General features: G+C 61.5%; 1 long non-coding RNA gene across 1 annotated transcript; it reads left to right on the top strand.

Annotated features, from left to right (window-relative positions):
* Window positions 1-615: 615 nt before the first annotated feature.
* On the top strand, window positions 616-3,630 carry LOC309853187. The gene is made up of 2 exons (XR_014305553.1): window positions 616-1,161; window positions 1,761-3,630. It is a non-coding gene; the product is annotated as an uncharacterized lncRNA (long non-coding RNA).
* Window positions 3,631-14,612: the final 10,982 nt, after the last annotated feature.

Here is a 14,612-nt window from a genome sequence, read left to right as displayed (position 1 = left end):
CAGGCCGCCCTGGCCATCTCTTCAGAATCCTCCATAGGCTCCTTGATGAAGGAGGAGGTTGGACGGAGGGAAGCTCCGGCGTCCCCTCACCACGGCGACCTAACACAGCAGAGGCAGGCCGGCCACGCAAGCAGGCAGCAGAAAGCAAACCAAAGGCACAAGGTTTGAGAAAGGGCAGGCTAAACTGTCCTATTCACACAGAGCACGGTATAAAAAAAAAGCCCAAGGCATCTACCAATGATCTATTCAAATTAAGAGGTAAACTTAACTAGGTTGCTGGATACAAGATCAACATACAAAAACGGGCGGTTTTTTCTTTTCTTTTTTTTTTTTTTTTTCCAGACCAACCACGAATAAATATAAAATAAAAAAACTTTAGAAGTTACCATTGAGGGGCGCCTGGGTGGCTCAGTGGGTTAGGCTGCTGCCTTCGGCTCGGGTCATGATCTCAGGGTCCTGGGATCGAGCCCCACATCGGGCTCTCTGCTCAGCGGGGAGCCTGCTTCCCCCTCTCTCTCTGCCTGCCTCTCGGCGTACTTGTGATCTCTGTCTGTCAAATAAATAAATAAAATCTTAAAAAAAAAAAAAAAAGTTACCATTGATTAGAGCACCAGAAACCACCGAATACCTAGGAGCAGAGGAAGCGGGAGATGGGTTCGACCTTGCACTGGAGACTGCAGGGCACCACTGGGGAGGGAACTTAGCAGACCCGCTACGGAGACAGAGGTCCAAGAGACGAGGCGAGACTCGCCGCTGGAAAGGGTTCAACCTTCCCTCCGTGACCTACAGATTCAGCATCATTTCCTCAAAATCCCAGGGGCTCTCTGCGTACCCAGACGTGTGCGCTCACAAACCCAGAAGCCGAGTCGAACACGTAAACGGAAATGCCACGAACGGAGAAGGACAAGGCAAAATGCAAAGCAGAACGAGCTCTTGTTTGCCGTCTCCATTTGAAAAAACAAATGACTAATGAGTCTTCGGACCACAGAGCCAGGTCGGGAGCTGCTGGTGTTCTCTCCTCGTGAGGCATTATGGAAATAGCCCACAAGTTGGCATTTGGCAGTTCCCCTTATTTCTGAACCGAGATGCTCGCACCCCCGGAAAGCTTTGGCCGGCTGTCAAAAAATGACAGGATGACTGAAAGGCCGTGACGAGAGTCAGGTTGGTGGGAAGCAGCTCCCAGACGAGTTGGGTCGTGTTAGGGAACCCATTAATCTGGTGGAGTAGGAGCCCAGCAATTCTTGGGTCGCTCCGGCGGCTTCATTCCTTGGGAATTAACATACAGGATCCTGCAGGTTTCGACGGGATGTGCCCTGAGCGTCCGGGGCCCGGTCCCGGGGTTGGAACAAGGGCGTGCTGCTCTGCACACGCAAGGCTCGAGCTGCCGTGCCGGGTCCCTCCCCCCCCAGGATGGTCAGCAGTCGGTCTGACTGTACGTCGCCTGATACAAACACCGGCTTCACAAGGTGCAGAAATTTGCCGGAAAATTGTTGTGGGTGGGGAGGCTCCCGAGGGCCCACGCCCCACCGCAGCCCCCATCCCGTGGCTGTGGTTGTAGAAGTTCTGTGTGACCCTGTGGACGCTCTGGACCCTTTCCCATAGAGTGGGCAGCTGCCCCCGCCTCGAGTGTTTGCTTTTGGCTCTTTGCTTTGGTCTTTGGGGGTCTCTGGGGTCTTCAGAGGGCTCCTCCCTGGGGGAGCAAGTGGAAAGGAACACACATCAGCCTCACCTTTTTTTTTTTTTTTTTTCATCCGGAAAAGCCTCTTGCTCCATTGGCCTTCTTTCTACTTGGCGAGTGGACGCATCTTTCCAGCCCCGGGCGAAATCATGCAATGCTCTCATTCTCCGGAGATAATTGCGGATCTCTGTAATTAACAACACCGAGCAGAGGACCCCGCTGCGTGGGCCAGGCCGGCAAATGGGCCAAGATGCCGCTGCGCCTCTTGCCCCCCACTCCCCACCCCCCCGGGGCTTGGCTGTGCCGGTCTCCGTGTGAGCACCTTCCTCGTTCCCTGAGGCTCTCCGGCCCAGAAGGAACAATCCATGCCCTCCTGCCAAGATTCAGGGCATCATTTATCTTGTGGTCCCACAGCTCAGCCAGGCGGAGGCTTCCTGCCAACGAATACTGTTCCCCGCGGCCAAAAGCCAAGGCCAGACTGGGATTTGGAAGTGGCGGGGGCGGGGGGGACAGAAGCAGGGCTCCTGGATCACGGGTGGGGAAGGGCCCGCAGAGGAGCCCAGCTCCCTGGTCCAAGGCCGCTTCCTCATAGTCGCGGGAAGTTCATCTGCTCAAGGGACACAATGAGGGCCCAGAGCCCAGGGACTGGGGCGTCTCTGCCACAACACTGTGCTCTCTGTTTCCCCCAGCCCAGGCCAAGAGCGCTTTGTGTGTCTGAATCCCTGGCCGGGAACTGGACGTCGAGCCCGTGCCAAGAAACAGACGACAGGGCTGGCTTTAACTCCTTGGCGTCTCCTGGAGCGCCTCTGCGTTTAACAAATATCCTTGAGGTGCCCACTGTGCGCTAGGCCTGCTCAGGGGTCCCCGGACCCTCGGCCGGGGAACTCTGTTTCTGGAGGTGCCACGGACGGGAGAGAAGTGAACGGAATCCCAGATGGGTTTGGACAATGACAAGTGTGTGAATGAACTAAGCAGGACAGCGCAGTAAGCAGGAAAGCTTCCTGCCTAGGAGAGCAGGAGCACTCTGGAGGAGGGGCAGCGTGCTGAGGGGATTAGGGCTGCCCTGGGGTGGGGGAGGGAGGGTGGAGAGGCAGGGCCCCTCCTCTGGGGTCCTGAGCACCGGGAGGCGGCTGGACTTTGTTCTAAGCACCACAGGAGCTGCTGGTGGGTAGTAAGCAGGGCGGTGACTGGAAGAAACCCAGCCTTTAGAGAAACAGCACTGTAGCCCCTGTGAGCTGAGGGACAGACGGTGAGGGCAGCAGGGTCACCCGGTCTGATTCCCAGGAGGACTCCGTGGCTTTGTGACCCTATCGGGGCGACAGAGGAGACTTTGCAGCTACTTTCCTAGTAGCCTGATTTCATGATAAATCAAGACAGAAACCAATGGCAAGGAAAATGTAGAACATACAGGTGGGTGCCTTGCTTCGGTGTATTAGAGGTAGGAACCAACAGGGTGTGCAAGTGTCCTGGGGCCGTGATAACAAACAGCCACAAAGTGTGTGTGGAGGGCAAGGGGGCAAAACACAGAGATCTATCGCCTCACAGCTCTGGGAGCCAATCGTCGAAAATCAAGGTGCTGGTGGGGCTGTGCTCCCTCCAAAGGCTCTGGGAGGCTCCTCTCAACCCTGTGGTGGCCGGCGGTCCCTGGTGTTCCTTGGCCTGTGCCGGCTTCATGCGGGGCTCTGCTTGCCTTCGCATGGGCTTCCCTCTGTGTCTTCACGTGTCTTCAGACAAAGACAGCAGTGGGGTACCTGGGGGGCTCAGGGGGTTAAACCTCTGCCTTCGGTTCAGGCCCTGATCCCAGGGTCCTGTGATTGAGCCCCGCATTGGGCTCTCTGCTCAGCGGGGAGCCTGCTTCCTCCTCTCTCTCTCTGCCTGCCTCTCTGCCTACTTGTGGTCTCTCTCTGTCAAATAAATAAATAAAATCTTTAAAAAAAAAATCGGTAGACTGAGCAATGCAAACTGTGCTCTGTAATGATGGTGGGCCTCATCTAATCAGGTGAAAGCCTGAAGAGAACCGAAGACCGACCCTCCGAGTGGCTCCCCAAGGCTCTGGCCTTGTCTGCTGCAAAGCCTCCACTACACTCTGCACACGGGAGGCAGCTCCTGAGCCGTGCCCTTGACACATGGGACAATGTGAGGTTCAGCCCCTCCCAGCTGACCACGCAGATGTGGAAAGCCTAGAGGTAGGACCTACGCTTCACTTTCCTTGGGTCCCCTTCATGGGTCATCAAGCCCTGCCTATGGTGTGCTTCACTCAGCTGCCCAACAAGGCTGCGGGGGCGGGGGAGCTCCCAGAAAGCACGAGTGGGGTTTTACTCATTTGGGGAGTCCCTCCAGCTCCAAGTCTGAGGTCCTGCCTTGGGCTGCTGCCGTGGACTGAAAATGGCTGGACAGAGGCTTTGGGGCTCTTCGTATCCAGGGGTGTGGCCCACAACTCCGATGCTCTGCCAGCTCCGGGCCAGGCCTCGGGAGGCTGGCAGCTTCCCCTTTGGGTCTCTCGGAACCGTCATTCCTAGAGCCTAGAATTCCCACTGAAGAACCACGGAGAAACTGGCAGGCTGAGGGTCTCCCCTCTCCAGTCCCATGGAGAGGCCGCATGGACAGAGACGTGCCTGACCGGCCCTCGCAGCTCCAGCTGTTCCAGCCCAGGGGCCAGACGTGCGGACCAAGAGTCCCTGACCGGAACTCTAGACCTAGCTGTCCTCTGACCCCGGCTGTCTGTGAGAACTCTTCAGGAACCGTCCAGTTGAATCCAACTCTCCAGAGCCATGGACCTCGTAATGAATTGTCTTAAGACACTAACTTTTGGCTGACTTGTTACCTGGCAACTGGTGGAGCAGGTGGTTTGGCGAGAATGGAAACCTTCCCCTCTTGGCGGGGGGACACACTGTTCAAAACTATTCCCTCTGGGTGGGCACGGTGGATGTCTTGGCTATTGGATGGGATTCTGTGCAAAGAAGCAGATGCCCCGTCTTCAAGCTAGAGGAGGCCTAGGCGAGTACACAGGGTGCACATGGAGCATGGGCCAGTGCCAGGTGCCTTTGTGCAGTGTACAAACTGTGCAACTGTACGTGGCAGCCCTGTGCAGAGTCCTCACTACCAACAGGAGGAGGTAGAAAGTGTCTGTTTCAGATGCGTGATCCGCCACTGTTCCTCCTTACAGCAACCTTGTGTTCATCGCTCAGTCGCAGTGGTCCCCTCCTCGAGCCGGCCAATTTTGGCTACTGGGGAGCTCAGCCAAGTAGGGACCCTGAGGAATGCTCTGATACAAGCAGGTTCAGGTGCCAGGAGAGCTCAGACGAGGTGCCAGGTAGGTTCCAGCAAGGCTCTAGGATCGGGTCTTGACACCACCTCCCAGGTTCCTTCTCTAGTCGCAGCTTGTCTAGCCCGGAGCAACTTGACAAGAGTTCACCTGACAAGAGCTCCTTTGAAGTCTGCTGCTGGGGATGATCACAGAGCCCTGGTCCGGAACAGAGCACCCACCCCCGCCCCTCTAATCCTTGGCTGGCTCTGCTGGAAGCGGATGGACCTCTCCCACCTCTTCCGCTGTGACCCCAGCCTGCCCGGAGCCACCTGCATCGTAATCCAGCCTGCTCTGCCCGGGCCTGAAAGCACCCATGCTGCCGCCCGGGGCCCCTCCAGGGCCTCCCTCTGCCGTGCCCCACCCACGTGTCCCCCGTCCTGCACCCCAAGGCTGCTCTGGATGGCCAGCTCCCCGCTCTGTTGCCCTCTCGCTGCCGGCTGGATTCGACCAACGGGGACGCTACTGCGGGAGCCCGGAGGCTGATGCTGGAGGGACAGGGAGGCCGGAGAAAGACCTGTCGGGGCCCTTCCTGCGGGGCGGGGCCGCAAGTCCCCGGGAGCACTACCAGGCAGCCTCTCCCACAGCCGCGGGAATCTCGGGGCGACCCTAACCTGGGCGGTCCCGGCTCTGCCAGCGCCACAGCTTCCATCTTGGTGACTCGTTCCTCGGCACCCGGTTGGGGGCTGCCTGTCCCCCGAGACCCCGCTGGCGTGGAATTAAAGGGAAAACAAGCTGGCTTGAACAATACACGAGGCTTCCATCCTTCCTCTGACTCAAAAATCCCCCAAAAGTAGGGGCCTCAGAAAGGCACTGCCCCAGAGACAATTGTCCCCTTTACCCCATGTCTTCGGGGTCCGATGGGGGCAGCACGTGCTGCAGAAAAGAGGAACCCGTGCCTCACGCCCTCACCAGACTCCCACATGTCAGGGTCATCGTCTGGGTCCATGTGGCTGTGCTGGTTCTGACGCCTGCCCGACCCTGCACTGGGGACTTGGCAAGCCACCGGGCCTCTCCACACTCCAGGCCCTCCTGGAGGATAATAAGAAATTACCAACATAATGTCCCAGTCTGTGATGAAGGCTCCGTGACCCGGGTCTCGTAGGCTCCTCTGCACCCTTTCCCAACCAGGCCACCGCCGAGGAGCCTGGAGCTAGCACGAGCCCGGCCACGTCGGTCTGGCCAGAACTGCCACGCTGACTCTCCAGTCCTCTGTTTAGCTGGAACCTCCCTCCCCGCCATGGTCATCTTCACCACTCACAGCTCCTGACCCCAGAGCCCCTGCCATCCTGAGTGCACAGCTCTCTCCCCCCGGGCGGAGCCCCATTGCCCTGGCCCTGCGTCCTGTTCAAACCTGCCTCCCCCTCCCCCACTATGACAAGGGTGATCCATGGCTCGGACCCCAAGCCTCCCACCAGAGCCGCGGCTTGGCACCTGCGGCTGCGACACCACCCTCTCCTCCGTGGACGAGCACCTCCAGATGCCCAAGCAAGAGCTTCTCCCCTCATCAGACGGCCTCCCGGCAGACCTCTGAAGGGACCAGGTGACACCTGCTACTTGGAGATTCTGTCTTCACGTCTGGCGAGGCTTCCCTGCTCCTGTGGACATGTTGGCAGGGGGTCCTTCCCGGGAGCCCAACCCAGCAGAGGGCACCAGAAGGGGGGGCAGGGGTTGGCCAGCCTCCAAAGACCCTCCAAGAGGGTCAAGAGACTGGGAGAAGTCAGAGTGGCAGGCGGTGTCGGAGCTGGGACAGGAGGGACTCTCAGCTGGGCAGAGGACAGAAGGACTGTTTCTGTGGATTTGCTCCACTCAGGGCCCTGGGGCTGGCACTCACTCAGGGTCGAAGGTGCCTCCCAGGGGACACCTGGGGATGTTTGGTGACGTCTGTCAATATGGGGAGAAGTGCCCTGGCACCTGCTGGGTGGGCGCTCCAGGGAAGCTGCTCAGCAGCCTATGACGCAAGGGACAGCCCCACCACGGAGGACCTCCGGCCCCAAGTGTGGAGACTCCGAGAAGAAGGGCACGGCTGCCTGACTCCTGTGCGTCACTGTCGCCTCCTCCTGTAGGCGGGGACCACAGGGAGGCCACTTCCTGTGCTCCGGCCCCCAGGTCCCCACTCAGCGGAGAGCTAGGAGGCGGGTGCTGAGCTCCCAGGCCAGCCTCCCCGGCTCACCTGCCCTGTGGCAGCAGCTGGAGCGCCGCCCGCACCTCTCCCAACGGCTCCGGGGCCTCAGAGCCTCCCCGGGGTTCCCGGGCAGGAACCCTATTGCTGGGTCCCGCTGAAGACTGGCCGTGCTATTTCGGGCCTTCTCAGGCTGGGGCCCCTCCTCCCGGGCCCGCCCCCGCCCCGGGTGCGCACAGGCTCTGGCTGGGGAGGCCGTGCGTGGTGTTCCTTTTCCTTCCTGCCATCCGTGCCCACCGCGTTGGTCCCTTTCTAGTTCCCCGTCGGCAGAGCCCCAGCACGGCCCCTCTGTCTCTAACTGTCGGCCACATGTTGGCAGCTGCCTCCCGCCTTCTGAGCTAGCGACTGGTCGACTTGTCTTTTGAGTTCCGCTCCCCCCAGTCAGAGCAGCACTTCTGGGGAACAGGCCACTCCGGGGGCCTCTTGCATCAGCCACGCTTTTGCACGAGGTGTGTGGGGGGCGACGGACGGGCTGCTGGAGCGTCCACCCAGCTGCCGGCTCAGGACACACGGGAAGGAACGTGCCCCGGGGGGTTCTTTCCCAACACAGCGCTGCCTTCTCTGCCCAGATGGGCACTTGCGTCACCAGAGGCTGCTCTTGTGGTCAGGCCAGATGCTCCTTGCCGCCGTTGCTCTGACACTTGCCGGCCCTCACCTGGGTCTGGGAGTCACACACCCCACCCCACCCCACCCCGCCCCGGAGGAAGCACAGGCAGGGCCCAGGGCAGGGGCTTCAGGAGTGAAGTGCTGCATCTGCATGTCCACAGGAGGCAGCAGGGTTCTGGAAAGGGTCACAGTGCTAGAGAGAGAATTCACAGAATTCACACACGGGGACCTGGCAGGGAGGGCAGAGGGGCTCCCCTGGGGCTGACCCTGGCGGGCTGGGGCCCTGAGCGGCATGGGGCCTTAGTTCCAAGCAGGGATGCTCCGCTGCGTCTGGGGACAGCTTGGGGAGGGGCGCCTCAGTGTCCCGCGGGGCAGGGCCAGAGGCTGCTCCTGCCCTTCAAGGCACACATGGCCTCCAGCACGCATGTCCACAAAGCATGGTCTGGCCCCACACGTCCACAGCCCCGGGATCGGAGAGAAAAGGAACAGGCTCTTCTGTGGCTTCTGCGTGCCCTCGGCACCGGGAGGGGTGCAGTGAGGCTCTGCTGTTCCAACCTGATCCCAGACCCACCTGGCAAAGTGTCCTGCACGGAGGCAGCTAATCCGTTCCGTGTCTCCGCCGTTTCTCTCCGGGCCTTTTGCTCCCACAGCCTCTGTGCTGCTCGCCCCGGGCACGGACAGACGCTCACTGGACCCTGCTCAAGCCAGGGTTTCCGTGGCCTGGTGGCCTTCTGCGAACAGCTTTTCCTCGGGGAAGGTGGTTAGATGGGCAAGAGTTGCCATCTCAAAGGGTTCCAGGGGCCAGACCTAGAAAAGGGGGAGTGGAAGGGGCAGGGGCGGCCGTGGTTCAGCGCCCAGGTCCTCCAAGAACCTGAGCCACTGCTGGGCTGCTCCAGGGGACCAGGAGCCCAACACTGCTGGACTGCTGAGTTTTCTTTTAAAGAGAGAAGTCAGAAATTTGTTGTCATTTTTTAATGCGAAATCCCCCACTTCTAAATGCTAACTGGAAGTACTGTGGGGTGGGGAACAGAGTTGGCGGGAGCACGGCGGCCCCAGCTGTCCCTGCCGCAGCCGCTGTGCCTTGTCAGAGGAGGGCCCCGCTCCTAAGGCAGGTGCACCCACTCAAGAAACAGCACCTCATGGGCTCCGGTCCCACAGACTGTGACGTCATAGTCCCCACCTGTCCAAGGACCCACACTCGAGGGGCTTGGGGCAAAAGATAACATGGCGCGGGATGGGAAAGGGACAGGACCCAGGAACGAGTCCCTGCTCGGGAGTTCAGACCCCAACCCCAAACCAGAACCTCCCAACCGGCTTCCCCACGGCACCCTTCTGGGAACCCCTTCAACTGTGGCCCCGGGACTCTGCCCAAGCCTTGTGAGACCAGAATCCTGCAGGGGTGACCAGGAATTTGTTTTCCAAAAAACCTTTTTTTTTAAAAGATGTATTTATTGACCTGAGGGGTGGGGGGAAGAGCCGAGGGAGGGGGAGACCCCTGCAAGGCGCGTAGCCCCACGCGGGGCTCGAGCTCACAGCCCCGAGATCATGACCTGAGCAGAAAGCAAGAGTCAGACGCTTACCTGACGGAGCCCCCCAGGGGCCCCCCAAAACTCTGTAGTAACGCTTTCTATCACATGGGGTGTGAGGTCCCCAGGGGCACGTGTTCCGTTCGCCCGGAGTCATCAAGTCTGGGCTCTGCCGAGAGCCATTTCCAAGGAAGAAGGAGAGGGAGACGGAACGAGGCGCTGCGTGGTTGGAAGTAGGGCCCACGTGTCCACCTCCTGGCCCTGCAGGTGCTCAGACCTCGGCCACCCCATGGGCTCCCCATCACTGTCCTCTTACTGCTTTTCCTAAAATGGACTCACTTAATGGGAAAACCAGCCATAAACCCAAGGAGAACCGCCACGTTAGGGGGTCACGGGTCTGACTGCGTCGAAGGAAGGGACCGCGGGCCGCGGAGACAGAGGACGGCCGGAGGGTCAGGAGGTGATGGAAACCGACTGGCGGGGAAGTGGGACTCACGGGGGCGGGAGGGTCTGGAGAGACCCCTCCGCGCCGGTCCACACATGGTCTGTGGACCCTGATGCACCTCCGGGGATCGCCTCCGAGGCCCCGATCCGTGTGTCAGGGACACCCTGCCCCCGCGGCCTGGCCGTGTGTGAGAGATGTCCCCTCCCTGACGCGGGGTCTCGAGGGAGCCGCCGGGGACCTGGCCCCACAAGCCAGACTGACAGTCAGACCACGGGGAATGCCGGCAACCCGGCGCAAGCCCTGAGGTGAGGAACCTTCGAGTTCAAACCGGCCCCCGAGTGCCTGTGGCGCACATGTCCACGCGGCGCCTCCGCGCAGTGGGTTGGGGCACAGCCGGGGGGCAGGAGGGGCGGGGAGCCCCGCTACCACCCGCCGCGTGGACCCGCTCAGACCATGTGTCGCTCAGTCATGGAAGCCAGTCGCAGAAGGCCGCTGAGGACGTGAGTCCACGCGGAGGACGTGTCTGGAACATGCGAGTCGGCAGAGACAGATGCTCCATCGCTGGGGGAGGGGAGGCTGCGACCATCCCGGCTCCGGGCTGGCGGGGCAGGAGGGACCCGCTCGGGCAGCGGGTAGAGTGGGGGGGCTCACGGGGGTGAGTCTCCTAAGTACCGCGGAGCCGGATGCTTTAAAATGCTGTGTCACTTCTATTTCAGTTAAAAGGAACCTTTAAAAATATATACGTGTATTTTTAAGAGAAACGGGAGAAGAAGGGACAGGGACAGCTCCGCGCGTGAGGCTGAGCCCAGGGCATGGGGTCGTGAGGCTGAGACTCTGGGCAGCAGATGCCCCGACCCCTTCCTCAGACAAGAACGGTGGGAGCCCGGGTAGGAGGACATGGGCGGTGCCCCCACCAGGGGAGGGGGAGTCCCCGACGCCCAGGGTTCTGTCATGCAGAAAACCCTCCCGCCTCCCACCTGCCCCGGCCCGAGTCGTGGGGGAGAGCCCCGGGCCCAGGCCGTCTTCGCCACCTCCCAGGCTCTCCTGTGTGCCGCGGCGGGTACGGAAGAGCCCCGGGCAGGGGTCAGCGCATCTCGGGCCAGAGGGGGAAGTGTCTGGAATCAGCCGCTGCCTACAGACTCATGGGCGCCTACAACACCCTCTGGTTTCGGTGGAGCCGCCGCTATCTGCTGCCTCCTGCGGATCACAGGCGCTCCCTTAATCCTCCCACCGGACAGAAGCATTATCCCCGCTGGAAAGAGGCAGCCACGTGGAAAGGAGGCAAGGGCCGGGCCCCACGAGGTCAGCAAAGGCTGCCCCACACCCACGCGGGCTTGAAGGGCTCACGCCTGACAGCGCGCTCCCTAGCGAACAGTTGAGACCACTGACCCAGCGACCTGAGGGGCCCTGGCCGTCCTGGGGACGCCTCAACCTCAGACCTGTCTTGCGGGACCCAGGCAAGGACGGGTCTGGGCTGAGTGCCGTGTGCGTGGTCCCTTGTTCCAGCAGGACCGGGTGTGGAGACCCATGAGGCCTCTACGCTTCCCCACGGAGAGCAAACAAAGCTTCTTCTGCGGTCCTGGTGACGGGCCTGACCGCGTAGGACAATCCTGGACGCAGCTCCTGGCAAGACGGTCTCTCTTGTGGTCGAGGCTGCCCTGCAGGGCCGGGGCATGTGGGGAAACCCTGTGTAACTTCCTCAGCCTCCCCGTGCAAGCAGAGTCCGCTCCTACCGGATTCACTGGCCAACATTTTCAAGCAGGTCACCTTCACCTACCACTGTGCCGAGGGACAGGCCAGACATCCTGGGTCAGGATGAGTCCAAGTTCCTGTTCCACTAAAGGGAGCTGTTGACAAGCAGAACGCACTGAACGTTCCCGCCGTCACCTCAAACCTGGCCTATCTGCCCATCTTCTCCGAGGGAGAGTTTCAACACTTCGTCGTGGCTTGAATCCAAGCTTACGGCGTCGTCCGTGCCCGTCTCGGGGGCTGACACTGCCCCTGAGTGTCCCTCTGCCCCTGGGGAGCCCCGGCGGGGGCCGGCTGAGGACTGACGGTGCCGCCCACGGAAGGCCGGCCACGGAGGGCCATGGTGCGGGACACTGACGGCCCAGCGGTCACGTCCCGTTTCCCTGACGCCTGAAGAGAAGGAGTGGCAGGGACCCAGCGCTCACCCTCCCTGCCCTGCACGGTCCAGACACCTCCCAGAGCTCCCGGCCGCGACAACGTTTGCATCGGTTCCGTAACAAGCCATCGGGGCCATCCGCCTCCTGCTCTTAGAGCCGCTGGGGGCCCCGCCCCTTCAGTCTCCCCTGGGGTGACACAGCCTCACCCCTCAGACCCAGCCAGGGGCGGCTCAGGCACGGCTCGCCCGTCCGGACTCCCCCACTCTCTCAGAGGCCCCAAGATAGGGGAAAGGTTGGCAGGATAATCGGCCCAAGACAGCCGGGCCCTAGTCCCCGGAGCCTGGGGTAGGGTACAGAGCAAAGCGGACATTACGGGTGTGATCAAGGTCAGGATCCTGAGATGGGGAGACGGTCCTGGGGTGTCCGCGTGAACCCAGTGTCCGCACAGGTCCTTCTAGGAGGGAAGCAGGACGTCACACGGGAGCCACGGGGCCATGCCGCCCGCTCTGCGTTTGGAAGACCGGCCGTAAGGCAGGGAACGCCGGAGGCTTCTAGAAGCTGGGAGGCAAAGAAACGGACCACACCCAGGGCTTCCAGAAGGAGCCCACCCTGCGCGAGCCCTGATGTTGTTAGTCCTGTCAGCCCCGTGTCAGACGTCCGGCCGCCGGGACCGCAAGACAGGAAATGTCTGTCTAAGCCACGAGCTTTGGGCTCCCTTGTTACAGCAGCCCTACGGCAGAGAGGACGGTGCCGCTCTGTGGAGTGAGGTTTCCGGCCACCCTCTCCTTCACGGCGGAAGCGCTGCTGGAGCGTAGCGCACGCTCTGTTCCCTCCGAGCCCCCTCGGCACGCACAGCCGGCCGGGACCCGCAAGGTCGCAGCTGTGGAACCAGAGCCAGACCGACACCTGCTGTCGGGAGCCCCCCGGGAGCTCCCCTGTCCTTCCTAGCCATCCTCCGCATAGGGGTCGGGCGGAAGGGCAGCCCCCACCTGCAACCCCAGAACGTGGCCTTATTTGGAAACGGGTCTTCACAGACGTGACTAAGATACACTGAGGTTCTTCTGGGGTTGGGTGGGCTGTAGATCCAACGACTGACGCCCCCCAAGGCCAGGGAGGTTTGAACAGAGGAGAGGCCTCGGGAAGACAGAGGCAGACATGGACGGACGCGGCCACCGCCTAGGGATGCCTGGAGCCCCCGGGAGCTGGAAGAGGTGGGAAGGTCCCCTCCCTGGGGCCTTGTGGGGGAGCCCGGCCCTGCAGATGCTCCTGCCCCCAGGACAGCGAGGGGATAAACATCTGTTGCTGAAGCCCCTCCCTGGGCTGATGTGCTGTAGCGGCCCCAGGACCTTGACACCTGACGCCACTACCACCTGCCACCCAGACGCCCTGATTCTGCCCCAAGTTTCAGACTTCCAGGGAATAGGATAGTGCAGTGGGCAGCTCTCGCTGAAGGTTTCTCTCCCGGGTCATGGGTTCATGGCACTCCATGTGGCTGTGCTTAGCTACAGCCCATCAACCCTCACCAGCGCTCATCGTCCCAGTGCGTGACCACAATGTCTCCTTTCTGGGATTCATGGTCTTGTGGGAAGTTCCCACTTTGGGCCGCTGGGACCGGAATGGCTGCAAACAGTCTCGCACACGCTCTGGGGTCCACGCACACCCAGAAACAGGACTGCTGATTCACAGGTGCGAGCCAACACTGCCTAAACATGTCTGGAGGCTTGAACTCATTTCCACGCCCTCCCAAAGCACGGTTCGGAAACCAGGGCCGCTGCGCATACCTGACACCGCTCGTCCTCTTGGCCGAAAGCAAGGACAGAAAGCACAGTGGGACAGGGCAGGGGTCAGGAAACTCGGGGACCCAGGGGACATTTATCCGAATGGGGTTTTGTCACTGGCAGAGCTCTAAAAATACATACAGAGCTGGGTTAAGGCTGCCCAGGTTGTTGGGCTGGAGCGCTTACACCCGCTGAGAAGAGTTATGACGCCGACCGTGGCCTGGACCATAGGCCGTGCAGGAGGACTGTCAGGATGTCCACAGGAACGGGCTCTGTCCTCTGCGGGGTCCCAGGGATGGGCCTGAGCTCCTGTGTTGGGTGAGCGAGGCCAGGTTTCCTCTGGAGCCCAAGAGAGGAAGCAGGAGGCAGCAGGCCGTAACGGGGCAAGGAAGCCGGACGCCGACTCTGGTGTTGGAGCGGCCGGGAGTCTCGGTGGCCTTGCTGTGCCCGGGGTGGTATCCGGCTCCCCGTTTCATCCCGATTCCCTGGCTTTCTCCGGCTTCTCCTGCGCAGAGTGTACCGGTGCTCTAGCGAAGCAGAGAACAAACAGTACGAGGACGGACCGCACCGACTCCCCCTTCTCCCGCGGTGGTCGTGGCCGGCGCAGCCCCTCGTGCGTGGGTTCCCAGGAGGCAGCCTCTGACGCAGGGACGTGAGGGGAGGGCTTGCTGGGGGGCGGGGCGCTCCGCTGGTCGGAGGAGGATGCAGCACACACGGTCATGATAGGGGCTGCAGCCGACCCCACAGGAGCTCGGGGCTGGGTGGCTGCAGGAGTCACCCCCAGCTGGGGCGCAGGGGCCTCCGAGCATGTCCACCTGCGGACGCCAGTGGCCTGCAAAGAAGTGAGCGGACCCTCGGGCCAGGGGTGAGCCCAGGTGTCTGGTGAGCACAGTCCGCAGCCCCCCACCCCCCGGGAAGTCCCCACAGGACATCTGGGCCACGCCAGGCAGCATCCACTCCAGCAGGC

This window comes from Mustela nivalis (assembly GCF_964662115.1).
Source record: "Mustela nivalis genome assembly, chromosome: 18".
NCBI lineage: Eukaryota > Metazoa > Chordata > Mammalia > Carnivora > Mustelidae > Mustela > Mustela nivalis.
The sequence above is the reverse complement of the archived record's forward strand: the minus strand, read 5'-3'. Positions and strand labels throughout refer to the sequence as shown.